General features: G+C 38.2%; 1 long non-coding RNA gene across 2 annotated transcripts in view; it reads right to left on the bottom strand.

Moving 5' to 3' along the window:
* The window catches only part of LOC132440000 (uncharacterized), a 137,100-nt gene that overhangs the window by 88,094 nt on the left and 23,357 nt on the right, over window positions 1-25,649 (bottom strand). The window contains exons 2-3 of one of the 2 annotated variants that reach the window (XR_009522478.1): window positions 12,214-12,377; window positions 10,552-10,797 (exon numbers count right to left, since the gene is read on the bottom strand). This is a non-coding gene — a long non-coding RNA (uncharacterized lncRNA). Of the gene's footprint in view, window positions 1-10,551; window positions 10,798-12,213; window positions 12,378-25,649 lie in introns of those variants that run through there. The other variant, XR_009522477.1, reaches the window with a different exon arrangement.

Below are 25,649 nucleotides of genomic sequence, written 5' to 3'. Positions count from 1 at the left end.
AATCAACCAAGAAGTTATATAAATCATGAGCCTACTACTCCTAATGACCCTAGCCTCAAAATAGATAAAACAAACTTTGAGAGAATTACAAAGAGAGACTAATCCAAAATCATAGTGGGAGATTCTAATATATTTCTCTCATAAACTGATATATCAAGAAGATAAAAGAAAATTAGTAAAAATGTAGAAGATTTGCAAGACATAACTTAAAATCTTGATCTAATGGTAGATATGGAATCTTGTTCCCAACAGACCAAGAATGCACTGTTTTAAATCACACATTTAACATTTATAAAAATTGATAACATGCTAGGTCATGAGAAGAATCTCAACAAGTTCCAGAGAATCTATTCATATGGTCCATATTATCTTATCACAGCTAAATAATTAAATTAGAAAACAACAATAAAAAGACACTTGAAAACAACAACAGCTGTCATACCTTTAGGGGAGAAATATACTTCTGAAAAACTCAAGTGTGAAGGAGGACAAATATAAAAATTAAAATCTATTTAATACTGAATTAAAAAAATAGAACTGCATTTCAAAATGTAGCTAAAAGCAGTACACTGTAGAAAATTTGTTATCTGTAAATTCACTTCTGTGTCAATAAAAAGTGAATTGGATTTTTCATGAAACTTGAAAAATTCTATTTTTCATGAGAAAGTCAGAAAATAATCAAGAATAGTCAATAGCTAAAACTGTTCTCACATAAGAACAAAGAGTACAGACTTATGCTACCTAATATCCAGGTTAGTTATAAAGTGATAGTAATTAATGTAAGGTATGGTGGTATTTGTGCATGGGCAAATAGATCATCAGAACAGAACAGAGAGCTGAGGAATGAAACAAGCATATATGGGCCCTAGGTATATAATGGAGGAGGAAAAAATCAGATAAATCAGAGAGATGGGATAATAAATAACTGTTGCATTGGAAAAACTGGTTTCATATAAAAAAAGTAAAATTAGATCACTACCTCACATCGTACATAAAAACAATCTCTCAATGGATTAATAACTATAATCTGAAAAAAACTTTAAAAAATTAGAAGAAAATGTTAGGGAATATTTTATGATCTCAGGGTAGGGAATGATTTCTCAAACAAGATAGAAAAAACTTAAGTTGAAACAAAAAGAGTATTAAACTTGACTACACAAATTTTTAGAAAGTCACAGTAAAATTAAAACATGAGTAACAAAGTAGAAGGAACAAATGTACTGTATTTTAACACATATGACAGATAAAAGATTATCATCCAGAATTACCTATATTACCTATAAATACAAAACAATTTAAAAGAAAATCATCAAAGGATATAAGCAGTCAATTTTCTGAGAGGAAATCTGAATTACCAAAATAAAAAAGAAAATGGCACACACACAAATAAGTACAAGTAAATCTGGGAAAATCTGATTATGACGGATGTATGTATCAATGTCAGTATCCTGGATGTGACATTATACTATTGTTTTGCAGACTATGACCACAGGGAAAACTGGGCAAAATGTACAAGGGATCCCTTCATAATATTTCTTACAACTGCAAATTAATCTACAATTTTCTCAATTAAAATTTTCAATTAAAAATATGAAAAGATACTTATTCTCACTGGTAATCAAAGAAATTCAATTTTTAAGCAAGATGCTGTTTTACACACAGAAAATTGGTAAAAATTAAGAATAGTGACCATAACCAGTATTGGCAAGGAAGTGATTATTTAGAGAAAAGGGAATTCTAGTATTTTGTTTGTGGGAGTGTATTTGGAGAGCAATTTTGCAATAGCTCTTAAAATTGAAAGTGTGCATACTCAACAAATTCACTGTAGGTGTATATCCTGGATGTATTATTTTATATGTGCCCAAGGGAACATGTACAAGGATGTTATTGCAGGTGGTAATAATAAAAAATTGAAAACAACTCAAATGTCCATGAATAGAAGAATAGACAAACAAACTGTGGTATACAGTGGAATACTAGACAACAACTAAAATGAATGAACTAGATCTTTTTATGTATCAACATGGATAGCTCTTCAAGGCATAATGCTGACTGAGAAAATCAAACTGCAGAGTGTTACATACACTATGAAACCATTCACTGTAAGTTTAAAACACACAAAACAATATTCTATATTTTTATCAAATCATATGTAACAAGATATTAAAGTAAGACTCTGTTTCCCAGTTTAGACTGGGACCCCATGTGCTCTCACGTTTTAAAGAGGCACTGGGCTTCCCTGATGGCACAGTGGTTAAGAATCTGTCTGCCAATGCAGGGAACACGGGTTCGAGCCCTGGTCCAGGAAGATCCCACAAGCTGTGAAGCAACTAAGCCCATAAGTCACAACTACTCAGCCTGCCCTCAAGAGCCCACGAGCTACAACTACTGAGCCCGCGTGCCACAACTACTGAAGCTCACGCGCCTAGAGCCCATGCCCTGCAACAAGAGAAGCCACCGCAATGAAAAGCCCACGCACCGCAATGAAGAGTGACCCCCACTCGCCACAACTAGAGAAAGCCCACTTGCAGCAATAAAGACCCAACGCAGCCCAAAATAAAGAAATAAAAAATAAATAAATTAAAAAATAATAATAAACTTATGAAATGATTCTCAACCCAGTCTAAAATTTTTTTTAATTGTAAAACTATAATGTGATACAATTTTTCATTTATCATATAGGCAAAGATCAAAAAAGTTTGGTAACATGCTATTGGGCAAAGTCTAGGAAAAAGACATGCTTATACACTGCTAATGGAAGTGTAAACTGTTACTACCTCTTTGAAGAGTTATTTGAAAATGTCTAGTGACAATTAAAGTGCCTCTAATGTCCTCTGATCTAGAAATCCAACTTCAGGACTTATTCTTCATTAGATTGAAGTAAGAGGTACAAGAGTACTCATTGCAGTATTGTTTTGAATATCGAGAAATTAAAGACTGGTTATATAATGTACACTATAGTATGCAAGAGAACATTATATACCAAAAAAATGTAAAACAAATCAGTGTGTAAAACACACTAAAGTTTGTTAAAGGTATACAGGTGTGCTGTACGCTTCTGGAACAAGGTAAATAGCAGTTACCTCTCAGAACAGGAACTGGGCATCTGGAGAAGAGAGACTTATTGTACTTTCACCATGTGCACCTTTTGAATTTTCTACCATGTGCCTGATTTACTGATCCAAAAATATGTGATTTTTAAATAGTCAAAGTAGATACAAGAAAGCACAGGCAAACTGATTAGAAAAGATCAAGAAAATTAAGGCTTTAGAGGTGTCATCATGATTCTCTGAGGTGAACTCGAAAACTAAACAAGTCAACACTTACGTGGAACTGTTTTGAACTCTTGTGTAAAATCACTTGAAATCCACCAGATGGCATAAGAAAATACAGTGTGAACAAGACTGGAGAGGTTGGTGAAGGTAATAAACTGGGGGTGGTGAGAAACGGACTAACCAGAACAGAGGTTTGCTCCAGATTGAGTCTTGATGCATTAAATTCCAGCCTAGCCATGGTCCTTGGGGGCATGATATTGTCACTTGCCAGATAGGTGATGCTAGGGAATCACCAAGCAGTGTTGTCGATTAGAAACATGGAATCATCTATTTATCATAGTCTCTGCATGAATGGCTTATTAAACATTCACTTCTTCAGTGTAGAATTCTTTTCTTTCTTATTTTCTTCCTCCTTATTCCATACTTAATGCCTTATGAAAAGAGGTATTTGTTTCTTGGTAAGCCATGTTTCTTTAATTAAAGGAGGAGGGTTGGGAGAGGTCTGTTGGAAAAGGAGAAACCTCTGGTTTCACAATATGCACTATTTATGAGGGTGCTTTGCTATTGAAACCTATTAGAGGCCAGCCCGGCCCGATTTGCCTCTTGCCCTCCCAGGAGACAATTACTGTCCTGCATAACAATTTGAAGCAAATATCGGATGTGGTCGAAAGAACAGTTGTGGCCCTCTCTCCGGCAACCGTTTCTGCTTAGATTTCTTAATTGTTTCCACCACTTCCTTTCCTCGCCTTGTGGCCTTCTGGGTTCTGCAGGATCCTAAGTTTTAACAAAAGCCTCCCATCCCCTCTGGAATTCACATGTGCTAGCAGACACTTCCGGGACCCTGGAGACACATGTGGCACCTTAGAGCGCTGCTTTCAGCCGCCACGTTCTTCCACTGTGCACGCACCTGGAAGTCTTTGCCATGCCACGTCTTCTTCTTGACCAGTGCGAAGAAGGTACAGCTGGTCCAGGCCGGCCTTGCCTCCCCGTCAGCACAGCTTTCCCTCCTTCCATGCCCGGAGACAGGATGATATTTTAAGGTGCAGTTTTCACATTGAAGTACCCAGGTAGGGAGATGTTTGGGGGACACCTAGGGTTACCACACTGGATAATCCACTATTTTATTTCCACTAAAGTGAGAGACCAGCCCTGCTAGCCATACTGCTTCTGACCTGCCAGCAAGATGCTGGAATTGAAGGTGGTGGGGCAGCCTGGACCAGGTATTAGTGTGCAGGTCTAGGAATCACAGGAGTCTAACCTCAGCACTGTGACCTCCGTTTAGGAATAGATTTACTACCCTGGGCCTTAGTGTCCTCACCACTGCAATGATAGTGTCAGTCAAGCCCACCTCAAAGAACTTGTGAAGAGGAATAAAATTAAGTAATTTATTTAAAGAATCTCAAGGTTTTAAATGTTATGCATATATGAGATATCAAAACAGCAACTACAACCACAGTGGACTAAATAGGTTATGTTTGAGAGATATGTTGGTAAAAAGTTATGGCTGTGATGGGAGCTATGAAATATTTAGATGGTGAATTTGGCTGGATGTGAGGCCAACAGAGCCTGAATAGCTTGACACAGTTAAGGCCATCTGCTGGACAATAGGAAGTCACTATTGTTCCCTCCGAACTGGGCTCAATGCATGGAAAGCTCCTTCTGCCAGAGGTAAAGAACTGGTTGCCTTTTAGGCCATTGAGACCTTTTAGTTAAAATATCATGCCAAATGTTGATAGAGGCATTGCATCAGTGTTCCTTGCCAAAGAATGACAAACCAAAATCAAATACTTGTATCTCTCTAATTGTGTCTTAAACAATTCTGAGCATCTGCCAGTTCTGTATCCTGATTCTTTTTCTTCCAATGGATTTACAAAGGTAGTTATTAACAAGTCTGGAATTGCACACACAGTTCTCTCCAAACCGCTTCTTCTGCCAGAATCACCATCTATGCAAACCACCTCCCTATGCTCTTCCACAGTCTGTGGCAGAATTTTATTTGTTCTTTTCAAGAGCACCCTCACCTTTAGTGCTATAGTCATATGCCACCTTATATATTTAAGCAATGGCCTGTAGAGTATAAAGAACTTTCGTAGAGAGTTTCCACTAACCCATACAAAGCACTCTGCAATATACATATTACCTCTCTTTTACAGATGAAAAAACAGGCTCAAAGGGATTTGCTGATTTGCCCAAAATTGTAGGTTGTAAATTCAAACCAAAGTTAGGACTTAGCCCTACATTCCATTCCTCCTTTAGCAACACCACAGAGTAAGTCCCAACAGTCCCAGAAACATAGGCATTTCATCATGTTGAATGGGAGAGATGACACTTTGCATCTGTCATTTAGCATTTAGTCATGATGCATTTGCTGCTCTATATAAGCTCTTCCAAAAATGTATTGGAATGGGTAGCCCCAAAGACTCTGCAAAACAAAAGTCTTCCCTGTCCAAATATGTTTGAAAAATGCTGCATATTATATCCACTGTTATCCCACTATGTGCACATTAGTGTTGTAAAGGCCTTGGGAAGTCTCTTTTACCTTGTTTGACCCCATATTTCTTAAAGCTATTATTTACGTGTAGACTTCTTTATATAATGTCTATTAAAATCCTGCAGAATTATTGTGCTATGCATGGAATACACTTTTGGAGATGTATAAAAATGATTTGAGGGAAGTTGAGAGAGGCAGAGAAGGTAGTAAGATGGGATATAAGTAGTCAAGAAAAACTATGAGAGAAAAGGGATAGCCTGGTTGAAGGATTCAAGTAGGAGACTGTGGGCTTGGTGCTGCATGCCTGTGTGCCCTGCCTCTTATAGCTGCTCATACAGGTAGTTACCCTGTACCTCTCGGCCTCAATTTCCCCATCTTTGAATTGAAGGGTTTGCCTGGGAGATCTCTAAAGTTGTTTCTTGCCGTAATGATTAGCTGTTTTTTTCCCCAAGAGATACTGAAACTAACTCCATGAACATTTTTATTTCTAACTTTTTACTTTGAGGTTCCTTGAAACCTACAGAAAAGTTGTAAAAATGGTACACAAGGAATTTCCATATAATCTTTCCCCAGATTCATCCATTTTCCCCCATTTGCTTTATTGTTCTTTCTCTCTCACTCTTTCTCTCATATTCTTCTTTCTGAACCATTTGAGAGTAAGTTGGAGACATCATGCCCTTTTACCCTTAAATACTCCAGGTTACATTCTTTTATATATGTACAATACAGTTATCAAAATCAGGTATTTAACATTGATAAATACAATTATCTACTTCAGAGCCAATAATCAAATTTTGTCAATTCCCCCAATGTCTTTATACCTATTCTTTTGTCCCTGGACTCTACTACCTTATTATAGTGGGCAAGGTTAAGTTTACATTGAAATCATTTATCCACCTAAAATGAAATAAATGGATTGTCTTATTTCCCCTTTTCTCTTGTTCCAGAACTAGATAAAGGGTGGAAGAGCCAGAGAGAAGAGTGGAAACTGAAAAGTGTGAAGAAATAAACTTTGCAAGGCAAAAAAAAAAAAAAACAACAAACAAAAAACCCCACAAAAATAGACATATGGTACCTAATCAAACTTAAAAGCTTTTGCAGAGCAAAGAATACCATCAACAAAATGAAATGACAACCTACAGAAATGGGAGAAAATATCTGCAAATGATGGAACCAACAAGGGGTTAATATCCAAAATATACAAACAGCTCGTACAATTTAATATTGAAAAAACAACCCAATTAAAAAATGGGCAGAAAACCTAATGGGCATTTTTCCAAAGAAGACATACAGATGGCCAACAGGCAAGCAAAAAGATGCTCAACATCGCTGATTATTAGAGAAATGTAAATCAAAACCACAATGATCGTCTCACACTGTCAGAATGGCCATCATCAAAAAGTCTACAGATAATAAATGCTGGAGAGGGTGTGGAGAAAAGGGAACCTCCTACACTGTTGGTGGGAATCTAAATTGGTGTAGCCACTATGGAGAACAGTATGGAGGTTTCTTAAAAAATTAAGAATAGAGCTATCATATGATCCTGCAATCCCACTCCTGGGTATATATCCAGAAAAAAAGAAAACTCTAATTCAAAAAGGTACATGCACTTCAATGTTCACAGCAGCACTATTTACAAGAGCCAAGACACGGAAACAACCCAAATGCCCATCAACAGACGATTGGCTTAAGAAGACGTCACACACACACACACACACACACACACACACACACACACACACAGGAATATTACTTAGCTATAAAAAAGAATGAAATACTGCCATTTGCAGCAACATAGATGGACCTAGAGAATATTATACTAAGTGAAGTAAGTCAAACAGAGAAAGACAAATACTATATGAAATCACTTATATGTGGAATCTAAAAAATAATACAAATGAATCTATATACAAAACAGAAAAAGACTTGCAGACAAACTTATGGTTACAAAAGGTGAGAGGGAGGGGGAAAGGGACATATTAGGAGTATGGGATAAACAGATACAAACTACTATACATAAAATAGATAAGCACCAAGGATTTACTGTACAGCACAGGGAATTATTTGATATCTTATAATAACCTATAATGGAATATAATCAGAAAAAAAAATGACTGAATCACTATGCTGTACACCTGAAAGTAACACGATATTCTAAATCAACTGTACTTCAATTAAAAAAAACAAAAACAAAAAAAACACCAAGAACAAATGACTCCATGCTGATTCTGTCTTAGAAGACTGAAAGACTGACATTTACAGTGATAAAAAAACTGTTTGGTTCACGGTGAAAATCAGCACTTTCTGAAAAAATTTTAGTCATGCATTCCTTTATTCATTTTCCTTAACTAGATTGTAAATTCTTTTGAATTACATCTAGCAGTTTCAAGGCATGCTGAGAGACCTGATTGGCTAGAGAAGGTTTATGCAAGAAAAGAGCGAGAGTTATGCTGAGAAAGGCAGGTTTGGTGTATGCTTTGAATACTTAAATATTTTACTTAGCATTTTATTTTTCCCTAGAGAGAAAGATTACATCATAATCTTGCAGCACTGTAGGGTAGCTGAAAGAGCACAGACTTTGAAGTCCTAGGGATCAAATTGCAGTTCAACTACTTATTAGCTGAATATGTCCTTTAACCCCTCTGGACCCGATTTACAAAATGCAGATGTTAATAATGCAGACTCAGAGGTGGGATTCAATGAGCTGACATATACAGTGTTGGTCCTCTCTCTCACCACCTCTGCATCTTTCATATCCTCAATTCCTCTCTATAATGAATGCTAAAAGTCTAATATCAGCTCACAATGGTTTACTGGTCACCTGAGACCTGCAACTTGGGGAGAAGAAGTTATAGGAACAGGAATATCATGATGCTATAGAACACCTCAATAATGGCAGTTTTGATACTTCAGCCTGGAGTTTTCTTGGGATTTATTTCCTTCTTATGTGTATTTGGTTGCCACTCTCTTTACTCTTTTTCCAGATTTCTTCAGTCTGATTGGAAACCTTAAACACAATAATCTGAGTTTCACAATAAAGGGTTTGACTGCAGGTGCCAAGAGTCTCTGGAGAGAAAGGGTGGGTTAGCTGCTAGGAGGAAGTTGGTTGGAAAACCCATCTGTGTGCGCACACGCAGTTTGGAAACCTTCCTTTTCTTGGAGAAAAATTTACTCTCCTCAGAGGCCAACTGAGGAATTTTGGCTAAGTCAGGTGTCTGTGGGAGACCATTCTTATCGGGAGCCAGAGCTGAGACTGGAGGCCAAAGGGGAGCACCATTTCAGGAATCATCAAATGTACTGTGCCTTTGACTTTGGAAAATTAATTCTAAAAGGCCTGAGTAGCCACCATTCTCAACCCTCTTTTATTTTATTTTTTTAATTAAAAAATTTTTTTTGGCCGTGCAGCTTGCAGGATCTTACTTCCCCTACCAGGGATCGAACCCGTGCCCCCTGCAATGGAAGCGAGGAGTCCTAACCACTGGACTGCCAGGGAATTCCCCTCATCCTTCTTTTAAAAAGTAGACTGTGGACACATAGTCAGCAATAGCCAACAAATGCCAACTAGGCACAAGTTAGTTGATGAGAGAAGCCAGCAGCCCTTGAACCATTCTCTTGGCTACGGTGGGTGGCAAAATAGTAAGGGGATGAGGGTAGGAACAAGATGAAACAAAAATGATGAATGGGAACCATTTTCTTCTAAGAGGAGTTCAAAGGAAGCAGTGGTTCCCCCACACCACTCCCCTCCGCTGACCAGTATAGACTTGCTTGACACAATGACCGGCATTTCCGTTCTCAGGTAGGAATACTCCAAGTAAGAAACTTGCTTGTGCAACTGTGTTCTTATGGACTTGTGTGATATGTCCAATGAATTAATTCATTCTTTAACTTAACTGGCAAGATTTAATAGTTCACATTGAAAGCATGAATAACCATTTTGTTCCTTGAATGACTCCAGTTTAATGCTCCTGATGTCAGTGTATTTTGCCCAGGGTAAAAGTTGCTATATGAATTATTCACTGCTTGATGTAATGAATGGGGCCATGTTTGCCTACAGAATGTTAGCTGTGGTTATCTGACATGATGGGGCACAGCGAATGCCTACAAAGAACAATGGATACTTTAGAATGTGGTTCCAGGGCTCAGCCATTGCAGTTAAGATCTTTACAGAAAGCAGAGCACCTTTTGTTGTCTTGTGCCACACATCATGAGGGCCTCAGTGAGCCAAGAAACCCTTGGCCTTTAAAAAAAAGAGAGAGCTAAGTATGGTAAGGGACAGAAATGCATTTAAGAAGAATTTTAAATAAGTAAATTGGTAATTTTTATTATAGTGATTTCATCAGCGTGAAATAAAATATTTTTGGTGAAGGAGAAACAATGCATGACTGATAATAAGGAATCTTACCTTTGATTTTAGGGTGAAGGTGATCCAGACCCCTCTGCCTTAAGAGCATTTAGAGTGAGTTATCTCCCTGGCTAGAGTGCCCAACTTTCCACTGAAATGCCTTTGGTTTAATAAGAATGATTTATAATCTGGAAAGACAGTTAATGCAACTTAGTGGGAGCTGATAAATGAACCACTGAGTTTACTTATACATATAAGTGGGGCATTAATCTTGACTTTGAATTTCCCCACTGGGTTCTCTTTATAACCATTTGTGACATTGTGAGTGAAGGAAAGAAATGACTGACAAGTTTTAATGGTTGGCAAAATTTTCTAAATGTCTTTAAAGTTTATAAACAAGATAAATAAGGTTTGAGATTGAAATGCAGATTAAATTGGCTTCCATCCTTTCACTGTTTGCAGCTTAATAGTAGGCAACTTGTTAAATTAGCACATGCATTCAAAAGTCACCCTGAGACAAAGCTGAAATCCCACCTGGGCTTCGGGTCTCTCTGCAGCTGAGTTGGGTAACTCCAGCAGGGTCTTGCTGGCCTCTGTCTCCTAATTATAAATCCACTGGAGAGAGTGTTCATTCATAGTTCAAATAGCTCTGGCCAAGAGGTATAGTACACGGCTGCAGGGTTCCATCCCTGTTGTGGATGAAGAGGTAATTCTCAGAGGAGGGAAATCTGGGACTGGAAATACACCCATGGTAGGATGAATAATGGCCCCACAAAGCCACCTGCAACTAATTCTCAGAACCTGTGTATACTGTGTGGTGAAAGAGACTTACAAATATGACTGGGTTAAGGACCTTGAGATGAGGAGATTATCTTGCATGATCTGGATGGGCCCTAAATGTGATCACAAGGGTCCTTGTATGCGGGAGCCAAGAAGGTCAAAGGAGGAAGTAGGAGAAGTAATAATGAAAGCAAGAGACTGTAGTGACGAGGGGAAGAAGTCATGAGCCGAGGCGTGCAGGCATCCTCCAGAAGCTGGAAAAGGCAAGGAAGTAGATTTTCCCCCAGAGCCTCCAGAAGGAGCCATCCCTGCCCACACTCTGAGTTTAGCTCAGTGAAATGATTTTGGACTCGTAGTCTCCAGAACTGTGAGAGAATAAATTCGTGTCCTTTCATGACGAGAAGTTTGTGGTAATTTGTAGTGACAGGAAACGAATCCAACACCCGAAGGGGCCTCACGGTTATCCTGCTGCTCCTCAGCCCCCACATGGGTTTAAAGCCCAATCTCATGGTGTCATCCCACAAAGTCTTGTTAGTTCACTGTAAAAGAACTGTTGAAATATAGACCATCGTGTCACTTCCTCTGAATCAGAAGACTCTTTGTGTTTTTGGAAATACTGTACTCAATACGGAGGGCTGTTTCCAAAGGGAAGTGAAGCCTTTCACTTTACATATGGTAAGGCTCAAGTAATTGTTGATGCAAGGATAAATAAATGAACACAGAAAAAAAAGCCATTGAAAATTGACAAGTAACTCAACTGTTTCTGTTCAGCGTTAAATGACTTTCTGTGCTAAATCCCATTGTAAGAAATAACAAATGGTAAAATCAACCCCTGGATTCTAAATTAGTCTTTGTTTTCATTGGAGCCTAAAAAAAATTCTCAAGGTAAACCTAATTTTGTCCTCCAAAAATAACTCTTTGAGCTTTTGGGGGATATGTCTGCAAAAGATACACTCTCTTTTTTATTTATTTCCCCTGCATTAGTATCAGCTAGAACACACATCACTACAAAAACTCACTTTGTAGGGGGAAGCATGTCAGGTTCATTATGATTTGATCCTCTTGGTCCTGTAGTGAGATGTAGTGTTGGGTTTTTGATTCTCAGCGATTCTACCCATTTCTTAATGTGGGGAGGGAGAGTTAGACAATTATTTAAAAATTTAAAGTCTCTTGAACTTATATTGACAAATTCCAGGCCTTTTCTGATCTTCATTCCCCTTCAATAATATCGCTAGCATCTGACACAACTGATCACTGTGCCCATCTTGAAACTGTCTCCTCTTTTTCATTCCTGTACCTTTGCTCTTCCCTGATTTCCCTCCTACCTGTCCAATTGTTCACACAGCGGCTCCTCTTCCCAGCTTTCTCTGTAGTTGTGGGCATTTCTCCAGTCGCAGTTCTTACTTCCTGCTCTCTTTCTTCTCAGTGGTTACTTCTGTTTTGATGACATCTCAAGATTCTTCTTTAATCCTGATCTCTAATCCAGTATCTAAAACCAACCATCAGACAATGCTATTTGGTTAGTTCCTTACCTGTAATATATCCACAACTTTCAACATGTACCAGGATCTCTTCTGTTCCAGGACCCAATCACATGCTTTTCTCTCTGATGGACATTTTTTCCTTCTTTTTTCTCTGCCTATCAAACTCCTACAGATCACAATTTAAATTTCACTTCCTTATGGAAGCATTCCATGACCACCCAGACTAGATCAGATCCCCACTTAGGCTCTTAGACCTGGCAGAAAAAAGAAATTTAAATATCTCTTTGAGAAAGAAAAATATGAAAAAAAAAAACCAAAACTGGTTTCCCTTTGAGAAGGAAATCAGTTTCAGTTAAAGGAAAGTTATGAAGCACGACAATTGGGACTAAAAATTTTTGTTTTTCAGAAACCGTGTTGTAAAATGGTTATAGGGAATCTGAATTTACAGCTTAGCTAAATTAAGAAGTTTGGTTAGATAACTCAGTGACTAAGCAAATGTCCTAAGTATGACCAAATGTGATATGCTCTGTTCTCTAGCATCCAAAGTTGTTATATAGTTTTAGGTCAGAGCTTGTCTTTGCCCATCTGACATTTAAACCTCAATATTTAGATAATTGTAGAAAATCATAAATCATGGCTAGTGTAGAAAAATGACTGTTCCTGAACTGTACCTATTTTTAACCACTTTACATATAACTGAACTCAAAATGAACTCCTGGGTTTTTAATAAACATTTTCTCTCCTATTGCTGACCTCTTTATTCTACCATACAAGGTGATTAAAGAAACAGTTCTATTGTGGTATAATCTATATACCATACAATTCATCCATTTGAAGTATAAAATTAAATGGTTTTGAGTCTATTCAGAGTTGTGCAGCCATCTCCATAATCAATTTTAGTACAGTTTCATCACCCTGACAAGAAATCCTATATCTTTTGGCTGTCACTCCTCAATCTTCCCAAGCCCCAGCCCTAGGCAACCAAAAATCGGCTTTCGTCTTGATGGATTTGCCTATTCTGGACATTTCATATAAATGGAATTATACACTCTGTGATGCTTTGTGACTGACTTCTTTCACTTAGCATAATTTTTCAAAGTTCATCCATGTTATAACATGACTAAGAACCTCATACCTCTTTATAATTGAATAATATTCCATTGTATGGATGTTCTACGTTTTATTTACGTACTCATTAGTTGATAGACACCTGTGTTGCTCCCACTTTTCGGCTATTGTGAATAATGCTGCTATGAATACAGGCTGATTTCTGAGCGCTGACTGCTGCTTGCTCCTTTTTCTCCTCTCTGTAGTCATTCAAAAATAAAAAGTGTCTTGAACATTTCTAAATCTGAAACTACCACACAAAATGTAGGTTATTCTTTCTACAGAATTTATTACCCCTATTATGTTACATATAAACTATATTAATCATTTATGTAATGTTGGTCTTTCCCCATCTGTGAGCTCTGTGAGTTCAAAGATCATGTCAGCTCTGCTTGCTCCTGTGTCCCTGGCACCTTGCCCAGTGATTGGCATGTAGTAAATATTTCTTGACTGACTAATTTTGACTAATCCCAACCTCAGATTGGCCTCTCATCTCAAGTTCCCCATTTCTATAAATGCCATTACTGTTACCTCAGTAACGTGAGATCCAAATCAGAGTTGTATTTGACTCTTCCCTTTTTCACTTCTTCCTCTAATTCTGATCAGTCAGCAATTTTTAGGAAACGTTTTCAAAGCAATTCTCAGCATTTGTGTATCCATTCCTTTCTCTCACACTACCTATCTAGACCCTCATACTTGGCCTCCCTGCCTTCTTTCTCTGCTACTTCTAAGCTAGAGAGAGAGTTTGTAGAGAGTTTTCAAAGTAGTCTTCACAAAAACCAGTTATATCACTTCACTTCCCTCTTCATGAACTAACAGTGGTTTCCCATTGGCCACAGACTAGAAGCCCTCAACCCAAAGTAGGAAGACTTCCATAACATGATTCCTTATATTACAAGGCAAGTAGCTGCTTCAGTTTTCTTTTTTAGGCCTTCCTGCTCCCATTCATCAGAACATAGACTCTGCCTACCTAGCCTATTGGTTATTGGACCTAGGTTGTTGGATCAACTGCTTAACATTGTCTAGGAATGCAAATACTAGTAATTTGGGACATTTTTATGGCCAGGTCTCATTGACCAACACAAAAATCTATTTGATTCACTAATGTCAAATCAGTACATTCCAAACCAAAACATATTTACCTTGATTTTTCCATATTCCTTCCCAAAGCTGAGTAACTTACAACAACATTTTGTAGGAAATTCCCTATATACAGGAACTCCCTGCTTTCCTGTCACAGAGAGGATCATAAATGGATCATTAGTAAATCTCCCACATACTATGTCTTATACAAGTTTATATGTTCCACGGCACTTGCTATGGTGACTTGCATATTGTAAAAGTAAAGACATGGAGAAAATTCTTTTTTTTTTTCCTTAGCAGAGAATTTCTCTCCCCATCCCCTAAGCCAGCAATGTTTGTTTCTGTTAGGTGAATAATTAGATAAGCCATGTGGGTTGGGGATGACATCCTCACCCCAAGGGGCACGTTGGGATATAGTTGCTTAGCTGACTTCCACCGAGCTTTGGCCTGGTTAATTTTACCAGCTTTTGCTTTGTCTTGGAGTGCACACCACTTTAGGATTAGAGATGAATTGTTTGGGACAATAATGGAGATTTGGGGAATGGGTTCTGATGGGAAATGGAGGCTCAGTAACTGGTACCTAAAAAAAGCTATGGGAGAAAATTTTAAAAAGGTTCAAAAAGGAGCTCCTTGAGGTTGTTTTCTATGTGGTATACAGTTAAAACCCTGTTTCCTGTGTGCTCACAAAAGTTTCAGTAAATCTACATTGTTTGCTAATGCTTAGTGAGGTGGATTTACTATTTGGGGCTAAGCCTATGCTGAGTTAGACCTCAAAAGTTTGTATATGACAATAACAGCGTCTTCCCATGGGAGGACAGCCATGTAGGGTTTGCATATATATTAAGAAAATATGTATTAAATTAATATGTTTGTCTTGTCTTCCCATGTAGATAATACTCCCCATTACCTCTAGATGATTCATAGAGAAGGTATTGAATGATAACTTGCTGATTAAATAGGAATATGCTATCATTCTAATTTGTTTTTAAAGGAGGAAGGATGTCCTTAGTGACATCCAGTCCAGTAAAAATGCCATTTTCAAAAGCCAGTTACCACCAAAGCAGTGGTAGATTTTGTGGTTGGTTTATTCGGAAATTGTTCTTGGGTATCTTGAGAAAAGAATCTAAATTCTTCAGTAATTAGTGTATTACTACTGATTTAAGCCAGATTTAGTTTTCTTTTGAATGTACAGTGTACTGGAATATGTATGAATACCTGTGTTGGCTGAAAGAAAAATTACCTCCCAGCATAAATCGGTTAGGAAAAGCATGCCAAGTCACTATGTGCAGATCTGATTTGTCTCAGTGAAGATCCTTGTTTTACTGATTTTGACTGCCCCATTCTTGCTTAGTTACTGTTTAACTGTTCCTGTGTGGGCCTACACGTGAGCACAGACTCATCTCTAGAATTGTGCCAAACTCCCTTAGCTTTGCTCAACTGGTTTTTGAATTTTATTTAATAGGTACCTATGATATGGTGAGCACTGCTTGGGTAAAATTTGAATGCACTATAGTTTTAGGAATGTAAGGTTCAGAGAGACTTTCTTCGTAGCTGAGAATGAAAGGCCTTCTCTTTTCAGCCACACCCACGTGCAGACTTCTGAATCAGTCTTTAAGTGGGCAGGGGTTCTCATTAGATCTCTGCATTCCAGAAGTCAGCTAGAGCCCCTCCAACCACAGGCCTCTCCAGATTTATGCGCCTTCCCCAGGGCTCCAATTCTATCCTCATTGCCGGCTTCAGGTTCCTCTTTCAGTGCATCTCTGAACCCCACTCTAGTCTCTTCCATATTTCCGTTCTCTCAGCTAAGCCAGGCTCTAAACCGTCCAGAAGTAAAATGTAGCCTCCTCTTTCCTTGATTTCCTCAAAAAAACAACCCACTTACTCAAGGCATATGAGCATTAACTATTCACTACAGTTACTAGATAAGTTGTAATTGATTGCCTGAGATACGGAGAATAAAAGTAGCACATTCTAATAAGTAATTCCAAGCTATGTAAAGATCTTTGAACTTCATCTTATATTTTAAGTAGTTTGTGACAAAGAGCTTCCATAATTCTGTAGTGACTTCATTAGCCAGACTATAAATTTCATGCAGAGTTTAACTACATGGTATGTCATAGAGGCACTCACATTTTTCTCAGTTGACAAATGAAATCTTAATGGGGGAATTGTATGGCAAAGTAAAAAATTTCTCAGTATAAGTTTGACTTCTAGATCATGTATGATCAAGGCTATTGACACACTATTCTAATAAATAGTATGTAATGGAAAAATACAACTAATGAAGTTGTGGGTACCTTTTCATCCACTTTAAAAAGAATTTTATACCTTTCTGTTTTTTGTACATTCCAAAAAGAGCCATTTTGATCTAATTGAAAGCAACTGTGAAAATCAAGTCAATTTAATATCAGTTATAAACTTGACCTTGACTGGGTGATTTAAGGAATATGCAGTTTATTTCCTTTTTAAAAAAAATTTAGATCGCTAAAACAAAGTCATTGAAATCTGCATAGATTAAATTATAACTGAAGATTTAGCAGTGAATTGAGATAACTAGTGGTCAAAGGACTTTTTTCCAGAACTGTTTAGCTGAAATGTTGTATACATAAAGGCCTAATGCATTTTGGCAACTCTAACCCTGAGATTTACATTTTTTGCTATTTTACTTTAAAATTAAAATAATCAAAAATGCCTTTTATCTGTCTTTTCAGCCATTTAGTTCCATTCTCTACAATATGGTGAACTTGATTGCCTGCAGAATGAATTAATGAAACTTTTATGTCAATGGGAGTATATTAACAACATTCGTGACATTTTCAAATCAATCCTTCTATGTTCTCCAATTACGGCCTCACTGTGGTTAGGCACCATCCCAGGAGAAAAACAAAGGGAGAGAGGGGAATCAACATATTTACAACTGACTTCAGAAAAGCAAATTAATAGGGGGAAGTGTGTCTAAATTATGTTTTCTCTTGTTGTTTGTTACATTAAATGCAGAATGAAAATGCATGTTCTTTAAGTGTTTTGGCTGTTGTTCAAAAATGTGAATTATTCTACCAGAAGGCAAAAGCACTTTCCTTCAAGCCCTATGTCCATAGTTAATTTAGTTTTTTTTTTTTTTCAACATAGGGGCATTTCTAAACTCTAAAGCAAATACTATTTACACAGAAAACATAATAACAATGAATAGTCTTAAAACATCTTGGTGATGAAAATATAAAACAGTTTCGGATGAAGGTTATTTAAATCACCCTGCACTCTGCCTTCATACTTTTAAAATAAGCCTAAAATGTGTATAATTATACACACATCACATATATTATACATTTATATAGTTTCCTGGTCCTTTAACTCTCCTGATCTAAATTAAACCCTCAATGTTCTATTAGACATTAAGTCCTGGCACTAGCTTCTTGCTGACCTTGAACCAGACACTAACTTTTCTGGGTCTCTATTTCTATTAAATGAAGGAGGCTGAACCAGATGCTCCAAAGTGCTTTAGGTTGACAATTTATTATTGAAGACATCAAAGAGACATTCTGATAATTTGGGGTTGAATCTTTTTTTAGAAACATTTTGTTTCCTCCTCAACCCCTCCTTCCCTCACTATACCAGTGGTTCCTAATAGGTATGTCAGGACACACTGACATACTATGACTGTTTAATAGGAGTGCCACGAAATTTTCATTGTTCTGTAAAATTTATTTTTGCTTCACCTGAAGATATGTATGATGTTCTGTGATAGGTTAGATGAAACACTGTCAGCAGTTCTTGCAATAAGGTTAAGGTACAGTTTTCAAAAAATAATAGGTTAAAGGAAAATCATTATGTCAAACTGGTGACAGTTTAGATCTGTGCTAGACAGTTTAGATGTGGCAGTCACTAGTCACATGTGGCTACTGAGCTCTTGACATGTGGCTAGTCCAAACTGAGATGTGCTGTAAGTGAATAATACTCACCAAATTTTGAAGGCTTAGTGCAAAAAAAAGAGTAAATATTTAATTTTTTTATGTTGATTACATGTTGAAATGTTAATATTTTGGATATATCATGTTAAATACAATACATTGCCTTTTTTTTTTACCTTTTGAAAAATGTGGCTACTAGAAAAGTTTAAATTCCATATGTGACTCCCATTATATCTCTCTTGGACAGTGCTAGTCTGGAGTCACATGTTTATTGGAACATGAAAGATCTGCCTTAGTAACTATATAAGAAAACATGGTCAGGTCAATTAAGTTTTCCCACAGCTGCATGGTGCTAAAGGATGCTTGAATAGAAATATTGTTATACTGTAGCCATGACTGTCTTAAAATCATTCACAACCCATACTGTGTTCATGGATTGGAATAATTACTATTGCCAAAATGAGCATATGATGCAAGGCTATCTACAGATTCAGTGCAATCCCTATCAAAATACCAATGGCATTTTTCACAGAACTAGAACAAATAATTCTAAAATTTGTATGGAAAAACAAAAGACCCTGAATAGTTAAAACAATCTTGGGAAAGAAGAACAAAGCTGGAAGTATCATGCTCTCTGATTTCAAACTGTACTACAAAGCTGCAGTAATCAAAACAGCATGGTACTGGTACAAAGACACATAGATCAATGGAACAGAATAGAGAGCCCAGAAATGAACCCACACTTACATGGGCAATTAATCTATCATAAAGGAAGCAAGAATATGCAATGGGGGAAAAACAGCCTCTTCAATAAAGGGTGTTGGGAAAACTGGAAAACTACATGCAAAAGAATTAAACTGGATTACTCTCTCACACCATGCACAAAAATAAATTCAAAATGGATTAAACACTTAAATGAAGACCTGAAACCATAAAACTTCTAGAAGAAAACATAGCCAGTAAGCTCTTTGACATCCGTCTTAGTGACATTTTTTTGGATATGTCTCCTCAGGCAAGGGAAACAAAAGCAAAGAAAAAAACAAATGGGCCTGCCTCAAACTAAAAAGCTTTTGCACAGTGAGAGATGCTATCAACAAAACTAAAAGGCTACCTACTGGATGGGAGAAGATATTTGCAAATCATATATCAATAATGGGTTAATATCCAAAATATACAAAGAACTCATATAACTCAACATACAAAAACTCATACAACCCAATTTTTAAAAAATGGGCAGAGGATCTGAATGGCCATTTTTCCAAAGAAGACATACAGATGGCTGACAGGCACATGAAAAGATACTCAACATCACTAATCATCAAGGAAATGCAAATCATAATCACAATGAGGTATCACCTCACACCTGTCAGAATGGCTATTATTAAAAAGGCAACAAGTGTTGGCAAGGAGGTGGAGAAAAGGGAACCCTAATACACTTTTGATGGGAATGTAAATTAGTGTAGCCACTATGGAAAACAGTATGGAGATTCTTCAAGAAATTTAAAATAGAAACTACCATATTATCCAGCAATACCACTCCTGGGCATTTATCCAAAGAAAACAAAGACACTAATTCAAAAATATATATGCACCCATATGTTCACTGCAGCATTATTTACAATAGCCAAGATATGGAAGCAACCTAAATGTCATATATACACAATGGAATATTACTCAGCCATAAAAAAATAATGAAATCTTGCCATTTGCAACAACATGGATGGACCTAGAGGGTATTATGCCTAGTGAAATAAGTCAAACAGAGAAAGATAAATATTGTATGATTTCACTTACGTGTGGAATCTAAAAAACAAAACAAACGAACAAACATAACAAAACAGAAACAGAGATATAGATACAGAGAATAAACAGGTGCTTGCCAGAGGGGATGGGGATGGGGGTGGAGGAGGAAAGAAATAGGTGAGGGAGATTAAGAGGTACAAAATTCTGGTTGCAAAATAAATGTCACAGGTATGAAATGTACAATGTGGGGAATATAGTCAGTAACTATGTAAAAACTTTGTATGGTGATATATTGTAACTAGACTTATAATGGTAATCATTTAAAAATGTATAGAAGTATTAAACCACTATGTTGTATAACAGGAACTAACATAGTGTTGAAGGTCAATTATACTTTGAAAACAAACAAGCAAACAAACTCACAGAGAAAGAGATCAGATTTGTGGTTACCACGGGCAGAGGAGTGGGGGGAGAGGGAATTGGATGAAGGCACTCAAAAGGTACAAATTCCCAGTTATAAGATAAATAAGTACTAGAGATGTAATGTACGACATAATAAATATAATTAATTCTGCTGTACGTTATATATTAAAGTTGTTAAGAGAGTATATCCTAAGAGTTCTTACAAGGAAAAACTTTTTTCTATTTCTTTAATTTTGTATCTATCAATATACGAGATGATGGATGTTCACTAAACTTACTGTGATAATCATTTCATGATGTAAGTCAAATCATTATTGCTGTACATTTTAAACATGTATACAGTGCTGTATGTTAATTATATTTCAATAAAACTGGAAGGAAAAAGATCATTTATGACTTGTTTAGTCCTGTTCTGAGCTTTCAAAACCCTTCACTGTGAATACTCCTATACAGCACACAGTGCCTCCTTTGGCTGTAGGTTAACGTTGCAGCTCTGCATGTTGTTCCTTATCTTATCTTCAGTGACACTTTGGTCTGTGACTTTCACAACTTTTACTCCAGTGCACATGCTTAACTCCCAGGTTAGATAATAGAAAGGAGCAGGGAACTTCAACCACTTTTCCTGCTTTTGGATGTCCAACTTGGTTCCTGAGTTGGGTTTGTAACTTGGTTATTCCAGGGGGCGCCACCGGTTCTATTTAGCTCTTCCCTCCTTCCCCAATCCGGAATCATTTTCTTATCAAAGGAGACTTGCCTTTGGCTTGTTGTTTTCCATAGGTGTGCCTTTTTTTTTCTGGAGTTGGCTACTAAGCACACCTCTCCCTGCACCTGGGGATGTGGCATGGACAAATAAGGGAGTTTTGAAGGGATAGAATTTGGAAGTGAAAAATGAAGGACCTGTGCATGTTCAAAATGCACATTAACTCTTGGAGGGCCAGTGTCTGTGCGCCAGTTCTTGGTCTTGCTTCTCCTCTCTCATTTATTCCATTCTGGAAAATTTCAAGCAAAACATCTGTTTTGAAGTGCTATGCTCCTTTCTAGACAACAGTTTTTTTTTAAAAAAATTCCTGAGTTAGCTTATCATCCCCAGATGTTTTGTCCCCCCCACCCGCCCTTTGTTTTTTCATCTTAATAACTGTGCAAGCCCTGGAAAACTGCTGGCAGATTTTTTTTTTTCACCTTTTGGATCACCCTGCACAACTCCCACCAAGAATTCCACCTTTACTCTTTGCCCATTCTTCAATGGACTCAGGCCAAAGTCCATGAAGGATTTTGGGTGGGGAGAAAGTAGGTAGTACTTTCTATTTTTAAACAGATATGAGTCTCCTTGGAACCATAATGTCTACACACCGGTGGAGCTATGGAGGGAGGAAACAGCCTTCAAAACCCGAGAGGAAAGTTTTTTGTTGTTATTTTGTCTGATACCAAAAAATGATTAAATTTTGTCATTTCTATTTTTAAGGAAGATAAGAGCATATAAATCAGCCATACTATTATAGGACAAGAACTCTCAACAATCTTTCTATGGATTATAAATAATAATAACAATAATAGTAATATATCAAACCCAGCACATTATCATTTCCCCAGTGTTTTCACCTACAGCATGGAGCTGTGGAAGCAGCTGGGAGTCTGGGGCCCTCAGCTCAGTTGAAGCTGGGAGTTTAGGTTGGGTGGGACTCTGAAAAAAGCTGTAGAAGTTTGTACAAATCGTTTTCCTTTTATAACCTCTGTTGCTTCATTTAAACCAGGCTCTGATTTTGTGTCATTTTGGTTTTCACAGTAATTCTATGTCTTAGTGGGAAAATTATATTTGTGCTCATTTCACAGAAGAAGAAACAGACCCAGGGTCTGTTTATCCAGGATCACACTGCTGGTTGGTGATAGATCAGGGGTCAGACTTCGGGTTCTCTGCTGAGGTCTAGTAGGAGCCTTGACCAGAGGTCAGACATGGGGGCTGCTGACCCCCAAGGATGACCCCCAGGAAGTGTCTGTTCTTTACTCTGCAACTTCATGCCAGTAGGTCTTGGGAAACTCTGTCTAGAATTGTTAACTATTCCTCTTGCCTATTTCTTGTGACCTTCTGCTGTGCTCCAGGCTGTGATATATTGAGGAAAACAGGCCATGTATCTGTGAATAAGCCAGTAGAGTCAGGCTTCTGGAGGTGAGAACTCAGACTACCAAATTGACTTGACCTCCTCTTAGAAAGACAGACATACCCCGGGCTTCCAGAGGATGGGCACAGCTGTTTCCTGGAAGCAATTCTGGAAGACAGAGTCTAGGAAAGGGCCTGTCATCTTCCAGTATGAGTTTCCTGAATGCTGAATTTGGTCAGCTCAGGGGTTGGGGGAGGGAGAAATGAAAAAGCAGAAAATCTCTATTATGTTTACAGAGATTTAGAACCCAAGCCCTCCCTGTGAAAAGTTGGCCAACCATGGGATTGATCTGACGCTTGCTGAGAAAGTAAGCAGCAAGAGTATAGACATAACTGATGGTATGATTAGGGTAGTCATTCTTTCTTTCATTCATGAAATGTTTGTTAAACGCCCACTATGGGCAAGGCATTTGTAGAGTGGGCAATCTTGCTTAGAGGATAATCTATAGGAAGTGAGAAGAGACTACCGTTAACGAGGAGAAAAACAGAGTTAAATGCATATAAAGAGAAAGAGGGAGAAAAAGGTGAGATAACAGGCAAACCTATATGACGATTTGCACTTTTAACCACAGAAGTGAGGGTGCCCAAGAACTTAGTCGAACACTGACCAAATGAGATAAAGATCCCAGTCAAGATGCTGTGCAAACTCCGTTACTGGTTTCCCTGGCAAAGATTCCATCTTATGGCAAGAGCAGTATAATCAGAAAAGCCAGATGCAAATTAGGTAAAAGCAGTAATGAGAGGCAGGGCTCCACATGGTCTAGTTTTCTCCACTGTGGAGGAAGGCCTGGGGACAGGGTTGTGAGGGTTTGTGTCACAAACAGTGATGCCGTGAAGGGAAATATTAAAAGGTTAATTAGAGCCTGCCCACTTGAGAGAGTCTTCATTTACTGACCAGGTTCCCCATCCACTTGTTTGTTAACCTCTTCAGTGTCCCTATCATCCCAGTGCCCCTCAGGATAATGTTTGATAATCTGAATTATTCCTGAGCCGCTTCCTTTGGCCCTTCCTGCCCGGCTCCTCTTGTATTGTGCTTGCTCTCTCACTCAGAGTTAATGGACTCACTGTGTGCCAGGACTTATGATTCATCCTGCCCTCAGGATGGTTTGTTCCCTGGTCTATGTTGCAGGGGTCAACAGAACATGCAGAGCTTCCTCAGAACATGCCCACAAAAACATCATCAATCTTTGCTTAATCAGGGAGCGGATAAGCGGGCCAGCTTGGCTCAATTTTCTGAAACAGATCCCTTGGACAGGAGACCAAAACACATTTAAATATTTCTGCAGGCAATTTATGCCTCTTACTCTTAGTTCTGAGAGTCTGTAACAATTGTCTAATTGCAGGGATGAGTTACCAAGGAAGGACATGTGTCCATTCTTGGAAATCTTAACAAAGAGGTTAATCTACTGTCTGTTTTGGATGAGTTTCGTTTGCCTTAAGATCTTTTTCCAATTGTATTCTATGGCTTTCTGTGTGCCAAAAGAGATGATTCTTTTTTTTTTTTTTTTAATAAACTTATTTCTCTTTGGCTGCGTTGGGTCTTCATTGCTGCGTGCGGGCTTTCTCCAGTTGCGGTGAGCAGGGGCTACTCTTCATTGTGGTGTGTGGGCTTCTCATTGCGGTGGCTTCTCTTGTTGCGGAGCACAGGCTCTAGGTGTGCAGGTTTCAGTAGTTGTGGCACGTGGGCTCAGTAGTTGTGGCTCACGGGCTCAAGAGCACAGGCTCAGTAGTTGTGGCGCATGGGCTTAGTTGCTCCGCGGCATGTGGGATCTTCCCACACCAGGGCTCGAACCCGTGTCCCCTGCATTGACAGGCGGATTCTTAACCACTGTGCCACCAGGGAAACCCCAAAAGAGATGATTCTTAACAGTTTCCAGTTTCTTCTAGTTTGATGCTAAGCTGTAGTGTTGCTGGAGTCAAGGTTCTGATCCATCATACATGATCTTAATCAAAGGAGAGAAAACAGTCTCAAATGTGCTGTTTGAAAGGGAGGAGCCCCTAAACTTTCCTCTGAAGAATCCTGGGGGCAATCTAAGAATCTGTGGAATTTACAGAATAGGGTAAAATATGATGGCTCTTTTGAAACCATGGACAGGGAAAGGAATGAATACATCAACAGTACATGAAAGTGTGTCCTGGTTAGTCAGAATACGGCCGATATAAAATATGAACTGTTCTTTCTTTCTCCATCTGATTCATATTTATACTTCATGTTCCCTATTAATTTTATTTTACATTAATAGGGAGCTATTAGCAATGAGTCACCATTTTAACTGATAGTTCTTATAGGCAGAATTAAAACTGCATTGATCCTAGAGGTATTCAATTGATAGTGAGGCCCTACCAGGTGGAAGGAGAGTTCTGGGGGATACTTTGCAACATATTGAGCCTCCAGATGGAGTTGGAAATGCAGATGTAGATGTCAGAGGGAGCTGGAACTAGAAATAGAGATGCAAAGGGAGGTAATCATTTAAGTTGTGGATGTGGACAAGATCATCAAGGGAAGAAGAGGCAGCAAACAGGAGGGGAGAGCAGAGGAAGGCTCCTGGAGAACACCCACTCGTGGGCAAGCGGGCCAGGAGTGCTAGGTAAGCACAGGAGGCGAGAGAGAATTGGGAGGAGAGAGCATCAGCAAGAGGTCACAGTGTCGTAACCCTCAAGGGAGCAGGGGATTTGCAAGAAGAGCATGGACCACAGAGTCAAACCAGCAGAGATGTTTGGCAAAAGAGCTGCAAAGAAGCCACCAGATGGTGGCAATTATGGGGCCTTAGGTGGCTTCTGAGAAAATGTTTGCAGTAGAGCCTCAAAATAGAAACCTGACTGCAAGGTGTTCAGGTGTCTATGAGGAATAATTCAGA

This window comes from Delphinus delphis, chromosome 16 (genome assembly GCF_949987515.2).
Source record: "Delphinus delphis chromosome 16, mDelDel1.2, whole genome shotgun sequence".
NCBI lineage: Eukaryota > Metazoa > Chordata > Mammalia > Artiodactyla > Delphinidae > Delphinus > Delphinus delphis.
Note: the sequence above shows the minus strand (reverse complement) of the source record. Positions and strands in the feature narration are given on the sequence as shown.